This window comes from Pelophylax lessonae (genome assembly GCF_965119305.1).
Source record: "Pelophylax lessonae genome assembly, chromosome: 11".
Classification (NCBI taxonomy): Eukaryota; Metazoa; Chordata; class Amphibia; order Anura; family Ranidae; genus Pelophylax; species Pelophylax lessonae.
This window is the reverse complement of record NC_138778.1, coordinates 62,755,706-62,780,440: the sequence shown is the minus strand read 5'-3', so window position 1 is coordinate 62,780,440 and position 24,735 is coordinate 62,755,706. Positions and strand designations below refer to the sequence as shown.

Sequence of the window (24,735 nt, the reverse complement as noted above, 5' to 3'; positions counted from 1 at the left end):
AAAATATTACCAGGACACAAAAACCATCATGGGCATCCATGGAGTAAGAAAAATAGAGTCATCTCCATCTACCTGACAAATGTCAAACTACAAGCAGGAAAGTGAAATAATCACCTTTATTATTAGCATCATCTTATGGGGGTCACCAAGGCTGCTTCATTCCCCATCCTTTAATTACCAATTAGGTGAGGGACTTAAAGCTGAACTCCAGGCAGACAAATTACTGCAGTTCTGTAATTTTTAATATATCATAAGGGCCCCTTTCACACGAACGATCTGATCAGATCCGCCTGTCAGTTTTTTTAGGCGGATCTGATTGGATCCTCCATGCATCCCTATGGGGCAGCGGATGTCATCTCCGCTGACACCTGCTGCTATCCGATTCTGATCCTATCCGTGAAATCTGGACGGATGAAAACCCTATTTTCCATCCGTCCAGGGGATGGGATCAGATGAGAACAGACAGGCGGTCTTCTCTCATCCGATTCCCCCATAGAGAACAGCGGGGCTCTGACACCTTCCTCTGCACACAGAGCGGAGAGGGAGCTGTCACCTGCCTACTCAGCGCGGATCGAACCCCCACTGAGCAGCACAGAGTCCGCCAACGGAGGCGGACCATGTGAAAGGACCCTTGGGGTCCTTTCAAGCCATATTACACAAAAAATTCACCACAACACGTTGAAAGTGCATGTGTGTTGGATGCGCATTTACCATGCATTTGCGTTGGCACACATTTTCATGTCCTCTGTAGTGAAGGGACAGGTCCCCAGAAGGATAAAAATAAAAGTTTTTAAAAATATTTTTAACTTTCAGTTGCACTGCTGTGTTAAAATAAAGACAGGTTACAATTCCATGCAACACGCTGCAACGCACATTTACACATTGCGATGTGAAAAAGGCAAAAAGAAAACCATTGTTTTATAATAGGATTGCACCAATACCGGCTTCTTACCAGTGAGTAGGAGTACCGATTATTTCAGTCAAGTATTCACCAAAACCAAGTGCTGATACCTTTTGTAGTGCAATTTGAGCACATACAAAATGAATGAGCTAAAAATCGCACTGCAAAGAATCACATGCGATTTGAACAGGAATGCAGTGGGATTCCTGTCCGAATTGCATGCAGTTTCCCATACCGCTCTTGTGTAAACCCAGGCTAAAGTAGCTATGACAAGCCAGGGTTCACACAGGAGCGGTGTAGAAAACTGCATGCAATTCGGACAGGAATCTCACTGCATTCCTGTTCAAATCACGTGATTCTTTACAGTGCAATTTGAGCCCATTCATTTTGTATGGGCTCAAATCAAAACCTCAAAAAAAGGTATCGGTTTCGGTTCTTGGAGCATTTGTACGAGTAGTGATACAAATACTCGGTATCAGCACTGATACCAGTAATCGGTGCACCCCTATTTTCTATGTGCCTTTGCAGTGAAAGCACAGGTCACTGCACATGTGAGCCAGCCCGAAATTTGTTTAATACCCGACTTTGATAAAGGTATAAGGCTGACCATACATGTTCAATTTTCTGCTAGATTTACCATAAGCCCCGTACCGATTGTCGGCCATAAATGTTCGACCAACATCCGATCGGCCGATTGTCGGCTTGTTAGTATGATGCTTCCGACAACCGCCTGCGACTTTTCGGCCGAACAAAATCTGGTGTGCAGGCTATAATATTTTTGTTGCCAGTCACCAGAACGGCCGATTGTTCCATCAGTCAGTACAGATTTCGGCCGACAAAAGCCAGATGAGCAAGACTGGGCATGCTCAGAAGAAAAAACACACGGAAAGTTAACCGTCACATGACATCACTTCTGAAGTTGGTTGTTGTTGGCCGACAAAATTTGTGTGCAGTCTAGAGCACATTTCAACCAACACAACAGCACTGGACAAAAGACGGCCGATCGTTCAGCCAACAATCGGTGCGTGTGTACGAGGCTTAAGTCTCCTTTAGTGCCCATACAGTTCAATGAAGGGAGAGGGAACAGCAGCCAATCAGGTGTTCTGCAGTGCAGGGGGAATGCCAAATGGAGGAGAAAGCAGAGTGACAGACTAGATCATCAATGAGCCGTTCTTCACTGTCCAGGGTTGGGAGGGAAATCTGTTCGGGAAAGTGAAACTGCAGCAGAGAGATCAGATAGAGATACAAACTCTTTGGCAGGTAAACCACCCCTCACATGCATTATATCTGTGTATTTAGCTTTGTGCCTGGAGTTCACCTTTAAATATTATATCTAGGAACGCCTACAGAAAACATTCCAAAGACCTTCCATAGACACAGCACTACCGACCGTTCCCTCTATGGTAATGGGACATCCGGTTTTCTACAGCATTTAACCAGGACATACAAAGATCAGTAAAAGTATGTTCAGCATATATTAAAGACACATCTCATTAATGCGAGATGCAAATTTATAATGCTAAAATAGATCTCAGCCAAAACTTTTTTTCTTCAGATAAGAGTAGGGAAGGGTTAAACGCAGTGCTTTACAAATTTGCTTTGAATCTAGGAGCCGCTGTTCTGCCAAAATCTCCAACCACATGACTTCCAGTGACTCTACAGCAGGAATAATTGCAGATTGATGAGTTGCTGACCACGGTACAGGACCAGTTGCCTCTTTACACAGAACACCTGGTAAGGAGAAAAAAAAAAAAAAAGCCATCGCCGTCTTAGAGGCGGCCATGTTATTGGTTAGTGGCGGGCGTTGCTAACAATGTGCAGTCGTTATAGCGTGTACCCTTTAACCTTTTTAAAGGAATTTTTTAAAAAAAGACAAGACTTTAACCACTTGCCGACCACTTCTGGGAGGCAATAATATGACGGCCTCCTATGATCACGCCCGCCGCTGGGTGCAGGCAGCGCGTACTGTGTTCTGACTAAAACAGATTGAGGTGAAGAGCCAATCAGCTGCTCTTTACCACATGATCAGCTGTGTCCAATCAGAGCTGATCGTGATGTCAATAGAAGCCAGTTACCGACTCTCTTCACTGCTCCTTCGTATGGAGGAGGAAAAAGAGCCAATAATCGACTTTGGCAAAAGTGCATCCACCACTGCTGCCAATCAGTGCCCACCAGTGTCTCCTAATCAAAGTCATCTACCAGTGCCGTCTACCAGTGCCACCTACCAGTACAGCCTATCAGTGCCCATTAGTGCCACCTACCAGTACAGCCCAATCAGTGCCCATCAGTGCAGCCTACCAGTGCCCATTAGTGCCACCTACCAGTACAGCCTACCAGTGCCCATTAGTGCCACCTACCAGTACAGCCTATCAGTGCCCATTAGTGCCACCTACCAGTACAGCCTATCAGTGCCCATTAATGCCACCTACCAGTACAGCCCATCAATGCAGCCCATCAGTGCCCATTAGTGCCGCCTATCAGTTCCGCCTACCAGTACAGCCTATCAGTGCCCATTAGTGCCGCCTACCAGTACAGCCTATCAGTGCCTATTAGTGCCGCCTACCAGTACAGCCTATCAGTGCCCATTAGTGCCGCCTACCAGTACAGCCTATCAGTGCCCATTAGTGCCGCCTACCAGTACAGCCTATCAGTGTCGCCTATCAGTGCCCATTAGTGCCGCCTACCAGTACAGCTTATCAGTGCCCATCAGTGCCGCCTACCAGTACAGCCTATCAGTGCCCATCAGCAAAGGAAAAAATGTACCCATTTGCAAAAATGTATAACTATGAAAAAAAGTTTTTTTCCAAAGTGTTCGGTCTTTAGGTGTTTATTTAGCAAAAAATAATAAACCCAGTGGTGATTTATAACCACCAAAAAAAAAAAAAAAAAAGCTCTGATTGTGTGACAAATGATAAAAATGTAGTTTGGGTTCAGTGTTGCATGACTGCGCAATTGTCATTCAACAGCACTGAAAGCTGTAAATTGGCCGGGGCAGGGAGGGGAGGAAGTGCCCCAGTGGGCAAGTGGTTAATGATTAGCAAAAATAGAGAGAAGAAATCTCCCTAACCAGGACACAGATGGCAGTAAAAACCTGACAGAGGTTCTGTCCCATTATTACTGTATCTAAATCTGAAAAAGTCTAACATTTGGCTTTACTCAAAGCATTTATTCTTTCCTGTGTTATGCAAAGTATGAGAAGAATGACATTCAAGCTGTGCTAAAAAAGGTAGAGAACCAGGTTGGTATTTTGCATGTCCCCATGTATTTGGAAGGTGCTTGTTTAACATGAGGAAACGCACGGCTGACAGGAAATTCATGATTTGTTAAGTGCTGCAGAAGAAGGCATAGGAAGGAAAGTGCACCAATCACAACCTTCACTTTACTCCCTATAAAGCACAGCAGCATTAGCAAATGTTAAAGCTTTAAAGTGTAAATTCACCTTTTCAGAAAAGAAAAATGAAAAGGTGAACCCCGCACACCCTCCCTGCTGTACTTCCCTCCATGGGTGATGAGCAGTCAGTGTTCACACAGCTGGTGTAGTAGTTCAGGGATCAGAAATCCCCCCCTCTTCTTCCTGTGGGGCCTCCAGGATGGATCAGAGCAATTCTGTTTGGTCAAAGTGGTCACATGCCAGCACTGACCAATCAGAATTGCTCAAATCAGTCCTGTAAGGTCTACAAAAAGAACAGTAGTAGCGATTTCAAATCCTTGATTGCTACAGCAGCTGCCTGTGCTCTGACAGCTCATCACCCATGGAGGTAAATGCAGTGGGGACTGAAAGGGTGGAGATAATGTTAGGTAACCTTCTAATCCTTTAACAGCCCTCCATGTATCTAAACTCAATCATTCCTCTATAAGAGTGGTGAGGGGTTAAACCCCTGCCAGGCTTTTACTGAGGTGTCCCCATTGAAGAGATTTTTTTTCTTCATCTGTTCTGCTGACCACGATTCCTATGTCCAAAAGTTTGAGTTGTCACCAGAACAAGAAAACAGGGAAAATCTTAGTTCCGGTGACAACGGTTAGAGAGCATCTCTGACTGGAGAGGTTTCCTTGAATGTCCTGTTGTGTCTACAGAGGGGGGGGGGGCCTCCTAGGTGTAACACAGATTTAAAAATAATAAGAAGGGGGGGGGGGGAATTAAACCATTCCTTACACTATGCAACATAAAAACAAACTGCTTTCAATGCAAGTTAAAGGACAGTCTTTATCAAATTTCATAAACATGTAAAATTTAAACCCCCCCCCCCCATGTAGAGCATTAAAAGGTAAGCCTGGTGTCACTATAGATATACAAATGCTCCCTTTTTACCCTACTGAACCCTTTTAGGCACTCCTCCCCCCACCACCATCACTACTCTGGTGTTGCGGAAGGGCAGATTGAGAGTTTGGAGATTCAGCACAGATCAGGTACCAGTATAAATTAGCCACACCTTCTACAAGAGGGGGTGGGGTGTAGTACCCATGATTTACATCAGGGAGTGGAGTGGTCCTTCCCAGAACATCCTAGTCTATGGGACTGTACTGCACAGACACGGCCAGAAGGGGGAGCCTTTTACTGCTGGACATCAGCAAACCACAAAGACTGTGGCTGTTGGTTTTAAGTATACATCTGTAGAGGGGGAGGGTAGGATCTGTTAGGTCAGCACATAGCACCTGCCAGCATAAACCAGAATCTTTCCTTTCTATCGTGTCCCCATTCATGTACTTGTTAAATCCTCACAAGCCACACCCCCTTGGTCCCCCCCAACCAGGAGAGACCACACTGTAAATATCAAAAGTCACATGACTTCCTGCAGAGAGAGCACACAGCGCCATGTACTAGCACAGAGCTTTTGCTTGTCTCTTCGCACACAGCTGCCAATCAAATTCTAGGGGAGGAGCCTAGGTTATATAACTCATTGTGGAGAGTTGGGCAGGTGAGGAAACTCAAGGTGGTAATGGAGCCACCTTATGGGGGGGGGGGGGTGTATAATCTCCTTGTATGGCGGCCATACACGCTAAAGGTCCCTGGGTCGATCCCGAGTTTCGGCAGCTGTTGTAGGCTTAAGAACAGTCCCACTCTGTGTGAGCTGTCAGTCTAGAAATTGCTTGAATCTCCTTGTATGGCGGCCATACACGCTTCACTTCATATATCTGATCAAATCAACAGATCTGCAAACAATCAAATAGCCAGAACTTCCCTTCTGAACAATTTAGATCAGAGTCGATCAGCCAGAGGAAAGACTTATCAATCAGATTGCATCGATCGGCAGCACAGATACTTTGTTCATGAAGTTTATCATATTTCGATTGATCAAATGAGAACATTGAACGATAGAAACCATGTAATCAATAACTTATATCTCATCAATCCAAAACCACTTCCCTGTCAGTCATGAGTGGATTATAGATCAATTATTGGTATCAGGAGAAACCGATCAGAAAAACAACGAATCCTTTGTCACATTGTGTATGGCATCATTATACCAACTATACAATCAGATTGTACAATCTGTGTGATCTACCATCAGACCTGGTACAAGGCCATGACTGGCTACAATCTGAATGGATGGTTTGTTGCTCCTCACATTACATGGGTCTGGTAACTCTAAAGATGGCCACACACTATACAATCTCTATCAGATATACCACAGCTATGACATAAGAGGAGACCCTCACACAAACCGGTCCATTTGTATCCAATCAGGCAGACCCTTACACTATATAGCGGATGTATATTGCACAATGTGATTGTATAGTGTGTGGTCACCTTTAATTATGAGGATACACCACAATTTATTCAATCTGCATCCAAACCAGGCAAGCCCCTGCAATACATGGCTAATGGTAGATACCGAGATTGTACAAATAAATTGTAATGTCTGTGGTGAGCTTAAGTGAGATTGTAATGTGTACAGCCACCTTGATGGAGATTGCACAGTGTATGGCCAGCTGTGGTACAGATGTCATTTATGAGATGTAGAGATGATCCCCCTGCCTGTCACATCCATAAACAACCTATTCTAGAGAGCAGAGTGACCCCTCCCCTAGTAGGCGGAGCTAGGAACCCTCTCACACAGACATCAGAGCCCCCTATAGACGGATCTGTGTACAGCAGGCTCTATGGTCATCTTCAAGGAGAGTGCAATGTATAAAGGAGGAGATCATACAATCAGATTGTACAGTGTACAGCTGACCTAACAGGGAACATACAGATTGTATAGTGTACGGCCCTTATGAAGATCATACAATCAGATTGAATAGTGTACATCCATCCTGATGGGGGTCATACAATCATATTGTATAGCGTATGACAGGCTTGATAGAGATCCTACAATAAGATTGTACGGTCATCTTGCAGGAAAGTGTACAATCAGATAGTACAGTGTACAACAAAACTTGGAGATTGTACAGGGTACGGCCATCTTGATGGGGATTGTACAATCAGATTGTATGATGTACGGCCATCTTCATAGGGATTGTACAATCAGATTGTACAGGGTACAGCCATCTTGAATGAGGTTGTACAATCAGATTGTATGGTGTACGGCCATCTTGACAGGGATTGTACAATCAGATTGTATGGTGTACGGCCATCTTGATGGGGATTGTATGGTGTATGGCCATCTTGAATGAGGTTGTACAATCAGATTGTATGGTGTACGGCCATCTCGAATGAGGTTGTACAATCAGATTGCACGGTGTACCGACATCTTGATGGGGATTGTACAATCAGATTGTATGATGTACGGCCATATTGAATGAGGTTGTACAATCAGATTGCACAGTGTATGGCCAGCTGTAATGCAGGTAACACCCCCTATTCTAGAGAGCAGAGTGCGCCCCTCCCCCGGTGGGCGGAGCTGGGAACCCTCACACACAGACGTCATAGCCCCCCATAGACTGATGTGGCTTCTCCCCTCCCCTCCCCCAGTACCTGGTCTCGTCTCCCCCAGTCTCTCGGTGGCAGTGGATGGAGTGGAGTCGCCGGTTCCCTCCTATGACTGGGCCGCTGGTCTCTCTGTAGGCGGAGGAGGAGGGGGGAGCTCCGAGGGTCCCGGGGGGGATCCAGGGAGGCCGGGTGACGGAGGTTTAGCGCCAGGACCACGTAGAGTCAGTGACAGGAGATGAAGGCGCCTCTCCCCGGCCAGGCTCCCAGCACACAGCGCTCTCTCTCTCCTTCCTCAGGTGTAGGCGGGCCCCGGCCTTTCTCTCTGCTCTGGACTCTGCACGTCTGCCGCTTCCCTTCAACAAGCTCCAGCCGTTCCGCCGATAGGAGACAGAAGAGAGGCAGCCGCGGCCATTTTGTTGCTAACTGACAAGAAGCGAAGAAGGGGGCGCGGCCAATGCAAATGAAGTCGCTGTGCTGCCAGGGATTCCTAGGCTTTCATTTGCCAGCAAGTTCTCAATGGGCGGGGCGAGGGGGGGGAATGGAAAAGGACGTCAGCCGATTAGAGTGAGCCGAGGGTGGGCGTGTCGGGATGATGGACATTGGAAGGGGGAGGAGCCGGGCGGCAGGAGGACAAACAAGAGCAGAGAGAGGCTTAGCAGCCTCGGGAGGTTGCCTTGACGATGTGGGGCGGGGTCAGGCTTGTTTATGGGGGTTTTTTCCGTATTGACGGACCTATGGGTTGGTTAGTACGCTTGCGCTACAATAAAAATGGATTACTGCGCATGCGTCAGCTGGCTGGTTGTGGTGGGAGCTTTAGTGTGCGGTTCAGTGGTGGTTCATGTTGCCTGGCTGTATAGTGGGCGGGGACTCTACTTGTCTGTGTCATTGTTTTTCTTGCTGTGTATATTATTCTCTAATGACATCCAGCACAAATCATATGTCATAGATCACAGCTTCTTCCATCTCCCCTCCCTTCTAAACAGCTCACCTTTACCAGAAAGCTGCCTATGCTGATAAGGAGCCTGTACATAAAACCAACCAAAGAGGAGTAATGCCCTTACTATAGGTGTAGGCTATTTATGTACCTCATGAAGCCTGACTGGAATACTCCATTGCTAGGGTGTTGCTAAGTGAGGCCTAGTCATTAGTTCTCACCTCCATCATCACAGGAGTGAGCTCTCCAATGCTGAGCTCAGAGATCTACAAACAGTGAACATGTGGGGGGTTAGAATGACAGAAAGAGCTCACTCCTGTGATGATGAAGGTGAGCACTAGGCTTCTCTTAGCAATCTCCTAAAAGTTTTCCAGTCAGGCTTCATGGGGTACATAAATGGCGTACATCAGGGATAGGCAAACTAAAAGAGGTGGCGATCTCCTTAACCGCTTGCCAACCGCCGCACAACTATTTACTGCAGCGGTCAGCCCCTCACAGGCAAAGCGACATAGTACTACGTCGCTAGCTTGTGAGGCTCTAGGGCAATGATGGCGAACCTTGGCACCCCAGATGTTTTGGAACTACATTTCCCATGATGCTTATGCACTCCGCAGTGAGGTTGAGCATCATGGGAAATGTAGTTCCAAAACATCTGGGGTGCCAAGGTTCACCATCACTGCTCTAGGGAGTGAGCACCGCCGGAGGCGCGCTCCCGCTCGCTCACGGACCCGATGTCCGCCGCTCACTCGTGATCGTCCATTACACTGGGAGAAAGGCAGGCGGCTAATGTAAACAAAGCCGCCTGTCATTCTCCCCTGTGTAAGAATGGAGATCAAACAGTTCTGCTATGTAGGACCGTTGATCACTGTTCCTACACCTCAAGCCACAGCCAATCACAGTTAGAAGCACGCCCCTAGGGACACACTTAACCCCTCCCTCTCAAAAAAGTTAACCCCTTCACTGCCAGTGTCACTGCCAGTGTCATTTTTACAGTAACAGTGCATATGTATAGCACTGATTACTGTAGTAATGTCACTGGTAACCCCAAAAATGTCAGTCAAGGGTCCGATCTGTCCGCCGCAATGTTGCAGTCCCGCAAAAAAAAATCGCAGATCGCCGCCATTGCGCGTTAAAAAAAAAACAACAAAAATGACAAAAATCTTTCCCTTAGCTAGTAAACGCAATAACATTTGCGCAAACCAATCAAAATACGCTTTTTGCGATTTTTTTTTACCAAACATATGTAGTATAAAACAAATTGGCCTAAAATGTTAAAAAATTTTGATTTTTACATTTTTTTTGGGGGGGAATTTCATATAAAAAAAATGTGAAAAATATTGTTATTTTTGCAAAATTGTCGCTCTTTTTTTGTTTATAGCGCATGATCAAAAAATCGCACAGGTGATCAAATACCATCAAAAGAAAGCTCTGTTTGTGGGAAAAGAAGGACGTCAAATTCGTTTAGGTACAGCGTTGCACGACCGCGCAATTGTCCGTTAAAGTCACGCAGTGCCGAAACGCAAAATAGGCCCTGGTCAGGAAGGGGGTAAAATCTTCCGGGGCTTAAGTGGTTAAACAGCATAGAAGTCAAAGATTACAGGGCGCATTGCAGACATCCCAGCCTGCAAATACTAATTTCAGGGAGGTTTCACTCCGCGTCGCCAAGACCGCTCCCCCCCATACCGCCGCACCCTTCCCGCACCCCCCTACACTCTCACTAATTTAACACAACTAGAGGAAGATCACATGAAATGCAATCAGTATACAGAAGGTTACTTCTTCTGAGAGATAATAAAGGAACACTCTAACCACCATGACCACTTCAGTGATCTGAAGTGGTCATGGTGGTAGGAGTCAGAAACACTGTGCGTGAGCCGCCGGCCAAAAGCAGAAGACTCCTACAAGTCATGGGAGACTTGTCTGTAGATAGATAGATAGAATATATTGCTGGATAGATACGTAATAAATAGATCCTCTTTTCTCCCTCTCTCTATTCAACAGTTCTGAGAGTTCAGAAGATCAGAGATTAATCATTTTGCTATGTAAATGGCAATAGTAATCTTTAGAATATAAATGTACAGTTTACTAACAAGAAATAATAAAGACAGAGGAAAAAGGTGTATATTAAGAAATTGTAAGCAGTCAACTTCTATTGTGAAATACCTTTGCTATGCTTAATATTTTATTTCCTTACTAACACACATATCTGCTGATTTATAAAAGAATTGGTGAGGGTGAAAGAAAGAATTTGATTGCTGAGTGTTATGTTGGTGTTCATACCTCCGTATAGGAGGCGGGGTAGAGGAGGACGGATCGCACACTCCGATTTTCTGCTGCTGCTTCCTGTATGGCTCCTCCTGTCACAGGCGGAGTGCATTTCATATCCTTCCTCCTGTGACAGAGCCGAAACTATACAGGGAGCAGTGGCTCTGTCACTGACTCAGCAGACATCCGAAGTCTCCCACAGCAGCCGGGAGGTCGCACAGCACTTGCGGGTGTCCGTGAGCCGCCGGCCAAAGGCAGGAGACTCCCACAAGTTGCGGGAAACTTGGAATGTCTGCACAGTGTCACCTCCTTGCACCTAATTTACCACTTGCCGAGCGGCCGCTGCATATATACTGCGGCAGGCTGGCTCAGCTGCGCAAATCGCCGTACCTGTACGGCGGGAGCGGTCCTAGGATGTCCCAGGGATGCCGATCCACGGGACCTGTGGCACCGATTGCCACCTGCACCCGCGATTGCTCTCCGCTGAGGGAGAGAAGGACGGTCAGCTGTTGTAAACACAGCAGACCGTTCTCTTTGAAATGATCACAGAGTGCCTACAATTTAGGATCACAGGTCTCTATGTACATTTCACAAGTCCCTCCCCCATACAGTTATAAAACCCCTCCTAGGCTCACACTTAACCCTTTGCTCGCCCCTGGGTTAACCCCTTCCCTGCCAGTGTCATTATTACAGTGTTTTCTGCAGCTAGCACATCTCTCCCATGTAAGGAGTAAGTATCTCCAATGGTTAAGAGAGGTTGGATTTATCCTTCATTTTATGGATAGTGTAGGACCCACTGACATTGGGGTACTGTATGGTCTTGGCCACCGCGCTGCAGCTCAGTTTCAGGTTTCTTGGCATTCGTCTTATAGCCTAGGCCAGTGATGGCGAACCTTGGCACCCCAGATGTTTTGGAACTACATTTCCCATGATGCTCATGCACTCTGCAGTGTAGTTGAGCATCATGGTAAATGTAGTTCCAAAACATCTGGGGTGCCAAGGTTCGCCATAACTGGCCTAGGCCATCTTTATGTAGAGCAACAATTCTTTTTTTTTTCAGATCCTCATACAGTTCTTTGCCATGATGTGCCATGTTGAACTTCCAGTGACCAGTATAAAAGAGTGAGAGTGATAACACCAAATTTAACACACCTGCTTCCCATTCACACCTGAGACCTTGTAACACTAACAAGTCACATGACACCGGGGAGGGAAAATGGCTAATTGGGCCCAATTTTGAAATTTCCCTTAGGGGTGTACACACTTTTGTTGCCAGTGGTTTAGACATTAATGGCTGTGTGTTGAGTTATTTTGAGGGGACAGCAAATTTACACTGTTATACAAGCTGTACACTCACTGCTTTACATTGTAGCAAAGTGTCATTTCTTCAGTGTTGTCAAATGAAAAGATATAATAAAATATTTACAAAAATGTGAGGGGTGTACTCACTTTTGAGAGATACTGTAATAGAAGTCTATGGCAAACCTGCCGGAAAGCTACAGGTACACTGCACTTCACCCACGGCGCGGTTGAACAACCGCACATCAGTATGAAAGCAGCCCTATACTATTATGCCCAGTTTATTGCTTCACACGGACCTAAAAATCTCTTCTTTTCTGCTCTTGGCACCACTCTGGTGATCGCTATCCGGGATAAGAAGTGGAGTGCAGTTGGTATCACTCTGCATGGGACAGGATCCAGCACTACACAGGAGGCATTAGCTTATGCGGCTCTTCCTTCCTACATTAGCTCCAACTTTACCAATAGTCCCTCTACATTGCACTCTGATGCTCTGGGATGGCGGGTCAGCAAGCACAGACCACGATCCACCAGTCACCCGTCGGCGATCTACTGGAAGATCGCGATCTACAGGTTGCTGACCCCGGGCCTACACCTATAACAAAGTCATTATTCAACTTTGATCAGAGCTGCACAGTTTGTTTATCTACAGACGCCCCTTATCTGTACAGGCCGTTCTTTGGCAAAAGTGATCTATGCCTTTGAAGCTGAACTTTAAGTATCATCCGTATTGCATGCTTAGGACTCATTTACACTTGCAGTCAGTAGGTGATAAAAACAGTTTCCTTTCTACCACCCCCAACCACCACAAACCCCTCCCCCCCACCCACCCACATAGGCTAAAAAAAAGGGTGGGCTCGGGACGCAGAGCACTGCGCCCCGAGCACACCTAGTTGTGTGCCAATAGTGAATAAATATTCGCTATTGTAACACAGATCCTCCTCCTGGCCAATCAGGAACGGGTCCTGACACCTGTTTCCAGATTGGCCGAAAGGGGAAGCCATGCCATTGGCCATTGAGGAGGAGGCAGGAGATGCAGAAGCCACCGCCATTTGCTGCTGCTGCCTGCCCTCCCTCCAGGGTGAGTGAGAAGGAGACGGGGGGGGGGTTGGCGGGTGTGGCGTGGTGTGGTCCGGGGGGTGGTATGGTGTGTCGCCCCCCCCCCCCTCCCCTGGCCCATGGAGTACCAGCCGCCACTGACCAACTACTATAGTGATTGTCAGCTTCCCCAGAGGCCCTTCAGATATGGGATATACAAACTTACATTGTGCCAGGATGGCCTAATATAAGTATGCAATACAGATCAAACCTGGAGTTCACGTTTAACCTCTTCCCAGAAGCTGCCATCAGCCCTTTAAATGGGTTTTAAAAGGCACACAATCTCAGACTGCTATGGACGCATATAATCAGCAGCTGGACTGATCATATGCGTTTTTTGCTGCCACATATATGCATTATGCAGTCAGGAAGAGGTTAAAACCGCTGTAAGTGACTTGAATTTTAGCTGGTTTCTTTAAATTGTCCAAAATTGAAGCTGTGATGCCCTGCTTATATCATACGGCTCAACAAACTTCAAAGATTGAAGTAGCCGGGTAAAAAATTCTCAGCTAAACAGTGACTGCATCCAATCAGATACATTTCATGCATCCCCATGGCGGGTGCCACTGGCTAGAGGGGAGGGAAACCAGCAAACATCTGTTCACTGATCTTCCTTAGCAAGAATAAATATGTAAATTAAATGTATTACATCAATTGCTGGTTCAGCTGTCACTTTTCTTGGCCGCTGTTGTCAGGGGAGAAGCCATCGGAGTGCAATCTGCACTCCGTTAGCTTCATTGGAGGTCAGGTGAGACACCAGGGGTCTAATAGACTCCTGATATCTCATTAACTGCTTCAATCCCAGGCATTTTTACCCCCTTCCTGCCCAGGCCAATTTTCACCTTTCAGTACTGTCACAATTTAAATGACAATTGCGCGGTCATGCAACATTGTACCCAAGCTAAGTTTTTATAATTTTGTTCACACAACTGGAGCTTTGTTTTGGTGATATTTAATTACCACTGAATTTTATTTATTTTTTTTTTTTTTTCATTTTAAAAAAATTTAAAAAAACTGACAATTTTGAAAATAAAAAAACACATTTTTCTTTGTTTTTGTGCAAATAAATAAGTGTTCTTCATGAATTTAGGCTACATTTCTTTGGTGAATATAACCCAAATCAGTGTCTATTATTCAGTCTGGAGGAAAGTTATAGAGTCCACAAGCTATGGTATACATCTGAAAATTGATTAATCCTAATGTCCGTTCCCTCTGGCTTCAGAAAGAATGCATTCTTCTGACAACTCTATTCCAGAAGAATGCATTCTACTTTGAGTTTTCAAGGTGTCTAGTTGTACATTTTATAAGGCCTCCACATTATGAATGGAATATTGGGTAAGTGGCTGACATTTTCTATAAGGAATAAAGTGATTGTAAGGTTGTTTTACCTTCTCTGTGCAGCAAATACTTACATGAGCCCCACTGTGATTCAGCGATGTGCATGAAAGCCTCTCTCAGCTCTCCGGGGACTCTCCCTCCTCATTGGCTGGGACAGCAATCACAGCCAGTGAGCCAATGAGAAGAGAGAGGGGTGGGGCCAAGCCACAGCTCTGTGTGTGAGTGGACACACAAAGCAGCGACTCAGGAGCAAGCCTGCTTGGGTCCCCCTATCGGAAGCTGCTTGTTTTGGGGGCCCAAAATGGCAGGAAAGTACAAATACCCCCAAAATTACCTTTTTTGGAAAGTAGACAGTCCAAGGTATTTAGTAAGAAGCATAGTTAGTTTTTGGTCATAATTTTTGGGAAAATGAAGAATTAGAAAAAAAATTTTCACAATTTTATATTTATATACTGTCACAAGTGCATTGACTGGTGACCAGAGCAATATAATGTCACCATAGTAACATTGTACCACTCTGGCAAAGTGATTAAGATTTTTTTTTTTTTTTTTACACCTATGATGATTGCTTAAAGCAGTGTATTTTATTGCTATAAGCAAGCATTTTACTGAATAAAACTGATTCATTTAGTTTGTTTTATTTTTGATTAGCTTTGATTGGCCTGAGCTAATTACATACAGATGGACTGTGATTGTCCCTGTCTGTACCAAGTGATCACACTGACCAATCACAGCTAGCAACACAATTGTACACAATTGATGGCATGAAAGAAAGCCATCCATTGTTTACAACTGTCATGTGACCTGCTGTGATTGATCACAGCGGTCACATAGTACTGTCACTCTGATCAGTCATCGGCCGTGTGTAACAGATCACGCCGCAGCGTGGATTACGAAAGGCCCACCCAGCCGTCATTTTGATATAGGCCTGATGGGAACTGGTTAAAGAGAACCTCTTATACCAAAATGATATTACATAGGATACCTAAGGTCCAATATCTGATAAAAATAAAGTTAAATTAAAAAAAAAAATGTGTACAGCATAAAATCATTTAGAGCCCATCCTACCCCCAATTACTAGCACATATGAACCTAAACACAAGTGTAGGGGGTACCTACATATGCCCCATATGTGTTACACATGTTAACTCTAAACTGATGACCTGTAGGGTTAACTCTAAACTGATGACCTGTAGGGTTAACTCTAAACTGATGACCTGTAGGGGCTTTTAAAACCACCTATGGAAAATAGGAATACCAAAGCTCATTATCATTTTACGGGCACATGGAATTTCAAGGCTTGAGATGCTTGAAGGCTTGGTATCATTTTACTCGGCACAAACTCATCTTTTAAATTTTACCAAACAATTGGGTAATATATTGCATTTGTGTGCCCGACAATTACCTTTGGTTTATTTTTTTACAAAAAACTTGCACTTGTTAAACTGTTGCACTAATATTATGTGTAATAAAAATTTAGAACTACCACTATTTTATTCTCCAGGGTAGTACCCTCCAGTGTAAGTACCTGCATTTGACCCGGTATCAGCATCTTGCACTTCCTGTTGAGCATGGCTGGAGTGTGAGAGAAAGAAGCAAAAAAAGGAGCCAATCAGTTCATGTGAAACAAGGAGCATGCTGATAGAGGGCAGATTAACATTAAGATGAGCTCATTAATGTGCTCCTCTCTTTTCACTGTCGAGTCAGAGGTGGGTCCAGAATGACCTAGGCTCAGAGGAAATGGGATTGGATATTGTTGGCCATGAAAGTGGGCGCATCTTGTGGTGAAAAAGAAGTACTGCAGGGGAAAACTTCAGATTGAAAGTGAATATATAAACAAAAGCTGCATTATTTTATTTTATATTTTAATTAACCAATTAATATTCAGGATTTATATAACACCTACAGTTTGCACAGTGCTGGGAAGAAGGTATAGAAACAACACAATTTAATACAACAGGATTAAAAGGGGCCTGCTCCAGAGAGCTTACAATCGAATAGGTTTATCTTCATAGGTGTGCGCAGCCTATTGCATTAGGGTGTGCACCCCAAAGTTTAAATACACATGTATGTGTTTGCCTACATGTACATGGCCCTGGTACATTACTCTCTCTGCTGGCAAAGTGAAATAGAAGTGTGTGGCACTTCTCTTATGGCAGAGCAGGTCCGAGGGAGATCTTTCCCATCTCCTCACTGGCAAACAGAGCGATAATGCTAATGTGCCCTAGGTGATTAGGGTGTGCCCAGGCACACCCGGCACACCCTGTGCGCACGCCTATGTTTATCTTGTTGATTTTGGCTAGTGGTCTATTGTAATGATGTTTGTATACAGAGCTGTATTAATTTGTATCCTCAATACCTGCTTGGAGTTGAACTTTAGGGTTTGTATTCTGTATGTTTTTGGAAATTCAAGGTTGAGGGAGAGAAAACCTTGAGTTGGCCTTTATGTTATTTAACTCTGCAGCACCAGACAAAAACGTAAAGATTAATTTTGGGAAGAATGGTACATCAGCTCTGGTTCACAGAGCGTCTTTAACTCCTCGATCCTTGAATACCAAATATAAATTCAGGGCCAAGTGGCCTGCCGGGAGAATGCTGCTACCTAGTGCCAGACATTATATAGCGTTCTTGTCCTTTGAACCAGAATTGTCTGCAGACCTTGGATTCCTGCTCCATACTCCCTCATTGGATTATTACTTCTTTGTTTCCATGCTCTTGCATGTCGCATTCCTTCATTTACTCCCTATTGTGCCTGACTGCTCACTCCCAGTGCATTTTTATTTAGTCTTTATACTCTTTGTGTTCTGCCAGCTGTCTCTTTACTTCCTATTAAATACTTATTGTAGCTTGTGGCTCCGTTCCCTCTGGCTTCAGAAAGAATGCATTCTTCTTACAACCCTATTCCAGAAGGATGCAGTCTACTTTGAGTTTTCAAGGGTGTCTAGTTGTACATTTTATAAGGCCTCCACATTATGAATGGCATTTTGGGGAAGTGGCTGACATTTTCTATAAGGATTAAAGTGATTGGATGGTTGTTTTACCTTCTCTGTGCAGCAGCCCCCCCCCCCTCCAGAAAACTTACACAAGCCCCATTGTGATTCAGCAATGTGCATGAGAGACTCTCAGCTCTCCAGGGGCTCTCCCTCCTCATTGGCCGAGACATCAATCACAGCCAGTGGGCCAATAAGAAGAGAGAGGGGTGGGGCGAACCCACAACTCTGTGTGTGAGTGGACACATAAAGCAGCAGCTAAGTGGGTGCAATTGCAAATAGGTAGAAAGTTTTATAGAGCTATAGAATAGAATAGTGGTACCATGATGGTTTTAAATTACAATTCAATAATATCTGAAAGCAGGAGTTGTTCTAAAGGCTGCAGCTGGAAGTAAGGACCTACTCATACCATTGCACTGTGGTAATGTATGTGTTACCATTTGCATCACAGCGATGCATTTTGACTGCGGCCCAGGAACATTTGCCATCTAGTGCAATGCTCCTTCATGCATTGCAGGACACTACACTGCCGAAAATGCTGCATGCATGATTTTTGGTCGACTGAGGTGCAGCCTATTCAAAAGAAAGAACTTGCTGAATGCAACACAGCAGGCCGGGTTGGCATGAATGAGTCCCAAAGGAAGAAAAGTACATTACCAGTACTGTATATTAGACAGTGTACGGGCTTTGACTATATTTTAGGGGTTTCACATTGACACAGGAATAACTTTAAAGGGTAACTCCACTTATATGGGGAACAAAAAAATCAGGAAATAAAGTCAAAACAATATAGCATATGATTTGTGTCGCAATTGTATCTTGTAATTGAATGTTTTTTAAAAATTACCTTTTCTTTTCAATCTGCATCTGGTTTAATTTTCTGAAAATGCAATGCAATATGGCTACCTGGAGGTGTTCTGTACACAGAATGTGTACTGACCACACCCCAGAAACATCATTTCCTGCTTGTGTGATTGGCTTACTGATTTTCCCAGAAGTTTGCCTTAGGCCCCTTTCACACATGGGAGTCTGTCGGCGGACTCCATTTTTCTCAGCGGGGGATCGATCCGCCTATTCCCCACTGAGCAGGCAGATGGCAGCTCTGTCTCCGCGCTGTGTGCGGAGACAGAGCAGACAGATCCCCGCTGTTCTCTATGTGGGAATCGGATGAGAACGGACCGCCTATCCGTTCTTATCCAATCCCATCCGATCCGTTGGACGGATGGAAAATAGGGTTTCCATCCGTCCGGATTTGATGGAGCGGATCGGATATCAGTGGACACGTCTCCGCTGACATCCGATGCCCCATAGAGATGTATGGGGCATCCGTTCAGATCCGCCTGAAAAACTGACAGGCGGGTCTGAACGGTCTGCTAGTGTGAAAGGGCCTAAAGCCCCGTACACACGCATCAAAATTTGGCAGGGAATTTTCGTCCAACGTCTGATCTGCAGATTTTCGGCTTGTTAGTATGATGCTTCCGGCAACCGACTCCGACTTTTCGGCCGAAAAAAATCTGGTGTGCAGACTATAAAATTTTTGTTGGCCGTCGAAACACGGCCGATTTTCGTGCAGTCAGTACAGATTTCAACAGGGAAAAATCTGATGAGCAAGACTGGGCATGCTCAGAGAAGAAAGAACACAAAGAAAGCAAACCAACACATGACATCACTTCAGAAGCAGATTTTTGTTGGGCGAGAAAATTCGTGTGCAGTCTAGGCACATTCCAACCAACAAAACACAACTCTGGACAAAAGACGGACGATCAGTCGGCCGATAATCGTTGCGTGTGTACAGGGCTTAAGGCTGGCCATACTTGTTCAATTTTCTTGTACAAATTTCTGTTAGATTTACCAAAAACCATATAATATGAGGTCAAAACTAAACACCACTTTCAATTGCATCCAATTAGGCAGGCCTTTGTACTACATAGTTGAAGGTAAATTTAAAGAAAATTGTATAGAAAATTGTAAGAAAATTACATAATGTATAGCCAGCCTAAGATACAAGCTTTTAGATTGTAAGCTCTAACGAGCAGGGCCCTCTGATTCCTTTTGTTCCAAATTGTAGTGTAACTGTAATGTCTGCCTTCATTTTGTTAAGCGCTGCACAAACTGTTGGCGCTATATAAATCCTGTATAATAATATAATAATAATTTCTGGCATCCCCTGCAACAAAAATTTCATTTTTGGTGAGATACTCCCAATAGGAACAGGTCTAAAGAGATTCAGGTCCAGCAGCTTTCCTCATTAGAGCCCTGCAGCTGCCACAGCTGATAGATAATTATGAAACCACTCCCATTTGACCCACTCAGCACAGAGGAACAAACAGTCATTTCTTCAGAATAACAAAAGGTGGAAATCTGCAACAAAGTTTTTTTAAAATCCCTGCAATGTACAGAGATCACCCAGAGGGGAATGTTTTTTTCTCAAACAAGTGGAGTTACGCTTTAAAGATAATAACAGGTGCATGCAAGCCCCACAATATTCAGTGGTATTGTCAGCTAAGCAGGGACCTGACAGGTTCACTTTAAATAAAAGGAAAACCATCAACAGTATATCTATAGGATGTGGGTCAATGGATATACCATTGACTAAACGGTGCTTTATAGACAGCACAACATTTGTTTCACATGAGCCAGATGTCATAAATTAAAACAACGTCCTCATTTGAGTGTCAGCTGCACAACTGTTCAATTTCTTTGACATGGTTTTTATGCATAATATAAAGCACATGGCAGGCAAAGATTTCTTTATAATCAACCCCCTGCGCACCTGCAGCTTTGGTGGTTTTCTCATTCAGTGCATTGACAGACCCTCAGAATTATACATTGATTTGCACCTGGAATGCATTTTAACTTTTGAAAGTTCTAGTTGTCTGGTTGTCTCTGGCTTCTATGTTTTCTGAGTCACTGACCTGGAAGAAGAATGCAGATGGTGAAGCCAGAGCTCCTGATCTACGTACTTGTTCTAGGTCAGTGACTGAGGACTTATTAAAACAAAACACACCCTGGGGTTTCTACAACACTCTTTAGAATTCTGGTGTGCTTCAGCACCACAAATGTTGTTGTTTATCCTAAATTCAGGTACGTGAATTTGGGGGCAAACATTGACATTTGCTATACGGAGGTACACTAAGGTCCAGAGTGTCCATATGGACTTACCATCCTCAGTGCAGAAGAGCTCGCTCTCTGCCGCTGCAGCTGTCACACACATCCAGAGTTGTATAAAGTACTCGAAACCCATACTTGAGTAAAAGTACAAGTGCTCGATCAAAAAGTGACTTGAGTAGAAGTGGAAGTGCTCGATCAAAAAGTGACTTGAGTAGAAGTACTAAAGTATTCAACATTTTTTGTACTTAAGTATTGCAAGTAGTTTTTTTTAAAAAATTTGCTACTCAAGTACTGAAAGTAAAAGTACCAGTAGTTTTGAAAAAAAAATTGCTACTCAAGTACTGAAAGTAAAAGTACAAGTACTGTGTTATGTAGTTATTAAAGAAAGAAGTCAAACGTTTGAACATCATATTGTTTTTTATTATTTCAAATGCAGCTTTTATTTATACATACAGTAGCATTTATTTTCGTATGCACTGATAATACACATGTTTTGAACTTCATAAAACCTGCCATCTACTGTTCTGGCAGTGGTAATTTTTATAATTGTAACGAGTAACTATGCAGCACAAAAAAAAGTATTGGAGTAGAAGTATTGAAATCATTGAAAAAATGTAGTGAAGTAAAAGTGGAAGTAGGAGAAAAAAATTCTACTCTAGGAAAGTACAGATACCGCCTTTCGGTACTTAAGTACAGTAGTGAAGTAGTTCTACTTAGTTATTATACATCTCTGCACACATCACATTGGCAGATGAGTTTTTAAGCTGGGTGGGCTTGATGGGGATTCACAGACACTAGTTCCCCAGGAGGTCCACTCCCTTTGTAATTGTCAGCAGGCAAAAGGCAGATTCCATAGCCAATAGATAGCTTGCTATTGGCTATGGAATCTGCCAACTGCCTGCTGTCAGTCACAAGGAGAAAGTGGACCGGGTGGGAAATTAGTCCCCATCAGGCTTGGCCCACTGTCAGCATCACTGGCTGCTAGGAGCATGTCGCTGTAAAGCTGACAGCCAGCTGGGGAGGGGGTAGCAACAGCAAACATGCTGCCTGCTACAAGGCATACAGACACAGGCACTCTGCTTATCCATGTATTCCAACTTGGAGTTGGTCCTTATTACCCCCAGTTTTGCTAACTGGAGGAAATTTTGGTGCAGCCATAGCGCTACTTTGTAAAAGTGGCATTATGAAGAACTGCCGGAATCAGTTGTCCATTTTAGCAAAGCTACCAAAACTGATGGCAGGGCTTTTTTGAATCTGGCATAGGACCTTTTTATAGGGCCATACCGCAACAATTTATTGAATTCTGCCCCATTGTATCTATGGAGTTTATGAAGAGCATCCTAGGCACTCATTAGAAATTTGTCTCCTGTTCATGCAACAAATTACGCTATTTGCAATGGATTCATGTAACTATCAGTAAGGTGTATATGAATCTGTTGCAGAATTGCTTCAGACAGGATTTTGTCTATATATATTATACAGTGCCTTGCGAAAGTATTCGGCCCCCTTGAACTTTGCGACCTTTTGCCACATTTCAGGCTTCAAACATAAAGATATAAAACTGTAATTTTTTGTGAAGAATCAACAACAAGTGGGAAACAATCATGAAGTGGAACGAAATTTATTGGATATTTCAAACTCTGTTAACAAATAAAAATTGAAAAATTGGGCGTGCAAAATTATTCAGCCCCTTTACTTTCAGTGCAGCAAACTCTCTCCAGAAGTTCAGTGAGGATCTCTGAATGATCCAATGTTGACCTAAATGACTAATGATGATAAATAGAATCCACCTGTGTGTAATGAAGTCTCTGTATAAATGCACCTGCACTTTGATAGTCTCAGAGGTCCGTTTAAAGCGCAGAGAGCATCATGAAGAACAAGGAACACACCAGGCAGGTCCGAGATACTGTTGTGGAGAAGTTTAAAGCCGGATTTGGATACAAAAAGATTTCCCAAGCTTTAAACATCCCAAGGAGCACTGTGCAAGCGATAATATTGAAATGGAAGGAGTATCAGACCACTGCAGATCTACGAAGACCTGGCCGTCCCTCTAAACTTTCAGCTCATACAAGGAGAAGACTGATCAGAGATGCAGCCAAGAGGCCCATGATCACTCTGGATGAACTGCAGAGATCTACAGCTGAGGTGGGAGACTCTGTCCATAGGATAACAATCAGTCGTATACTGCACAAATCTGGCCTTTATGGAAGAGTGGCAAGAAGAAAGCCATTTCTTAAAGATATCCATAAAAAGTGTCATTTAAAGTTTGCCACAAGCCACCTGGGAGACACACCAAACATGTGGAAGAAGGTGCTCTGGTCAGATGAAACCAAAATTGAACTTTTTGGCAACAATGCAAAACGTTATGTTTGGCGTAAAAGCAACACAGCTCATCACCCTGAACTGAACACACCATCCCCACTGTTAAACATGGTGGTGGCAGCATCATGGTTTGGGCCTGCTTTTCTTCAGCAGGGACAGGGAAGATGGTTAAAATTTGATGGGAAGATGGATGGAGCCAAATGCAGGACCATTCTGGAAGAAAACCTGATGGAGTCTGCAAAAGAACTGAGACTGGGACAGAGATTTGTCTTCCAACAAGACAATGATCCAAAACATAAAGCAAAATCTACAATGGAATGGTTCACAAATAAACATATCCAGGTGTTAGAATGGCCAAGTCAAAGTCCAGACGTGAATCCAATCGAGAATTTGTGGAAAGAACTGAAAACTGCTGTTCACAAACGCTCTCCATCCAACCTCACTGAGCTTGAGCTATTTTGCAAGGAGGAATGGGCAAAAATTTCAGTCTCTCGATGTGCAAAACTGATAGAGACATACCCCAAGCGACTTACAGCTGTAATCGCAGCAAAAGGTGGCACTACAAAGTATTAACTTAAGGGGGCTGAATAATTTTGCACGTCCAATTTTCAGTTTTTTATTTGTTAAAAAAGTTTGAAATATCCAATAAATTTCGTTCCACTTCATGATTGTGTCCCACTTGTTGTTGATTCTTCACAAAAAATTACAGTTTTATCTCTTTATGTTTGAAGCCTGAAATGTGGCAAAAGGTCAAAAAGTTGAAGGGGGCCGAATACTTTCGCAAGGCACTGTACATGCAACAATTTACTCCCAACATGGAAGGGGTCTTACCTCCAACCTTTCTTATCACCCATATTGCATTATTTCTGAATTAATTTGCCATAGCAGCAGAATCTAAAAGTGTTGCATAAAAGAGCTACCTGAATCGGTCACACACATCAGAAATAGCAATAAATCTTTAAATAAAAGAAAAACCATCAACAGTATCCCTAGTAGTCTGGTGACTACCAGGGATTCTCGCACTTTTCAGGGATTTTCATCTCACTTCCTGTTTTGGCTGTAGAACAGATAAATAGCTTTCATGAATTTGGTGCAGGAATTCCTAACATAACCATAAGGCCAGAAAAGCGTTGCAAATGTTTTATGGATTCACCCCTATTGTGTTTCTAAAAAGCACGTTTGGGATATTATTGCAGTGTTTACTTTCATTTTCTGAAAGAATGGACAACTTTAATGCTTGCACTTTTATTTTTAAATATAGAAAGAGTTAGAGATTAAGTGCCGGTTCACACTACGTCGCTCCGACTTAGGGGGCGACCTGTGAAGTCGCGTGCAGCGCGACTTCAGCGCGACTTGCCCGGACTTCATAAAATTAATGTCAATGCAAGTCGCCTCCAGGTCGCCCCGAAGTAGTACAGGACCCTTTTTCTAAGTCGGAGCGACTTGTGTCGCTCCTATTAGAACCGGTCCTGTACTACTCAATGGACCGCGACGGTGCACGACTTGCCAGGCTGACCAAGTCGCCTAACAAGTTGTATTAGTGTGAACCGGCACTAAGGCTGAACTCCAGACAAACAGCTAATCGCACCAGCATTTTTATGATCTG

General features: G+C 44.0%; 1 protein-coding gene across 2 annotated transcripts in view; it reads right to left on the bottom strand.

The window, feature by feature from the left end:
* The window catches only part of LOC309566747 (trinucleotide repeat-containing gene 6C protein-like), a 456,012-nt gene that overhangs the window by 221,987 nt on the left and 209,290 nt on the right, over positions 1–24,735 (bottom strand). The window contains exon 1 of one of the 2 annotated variants that reach the window (XM_082272023.1): positions 7,818–8,210. The exons of the other annotated variant lie outside the window; for it this stretch is intronic. The gene's annotated coding sequence lies outside the window, so the exon portion shown is untranslated. Of the gene's footprint in view, positions 1–7,817; positions 8,211–24,735 lie in introns of those variants that run through there. 2 annotated transcript variants of the gene reach the window in all.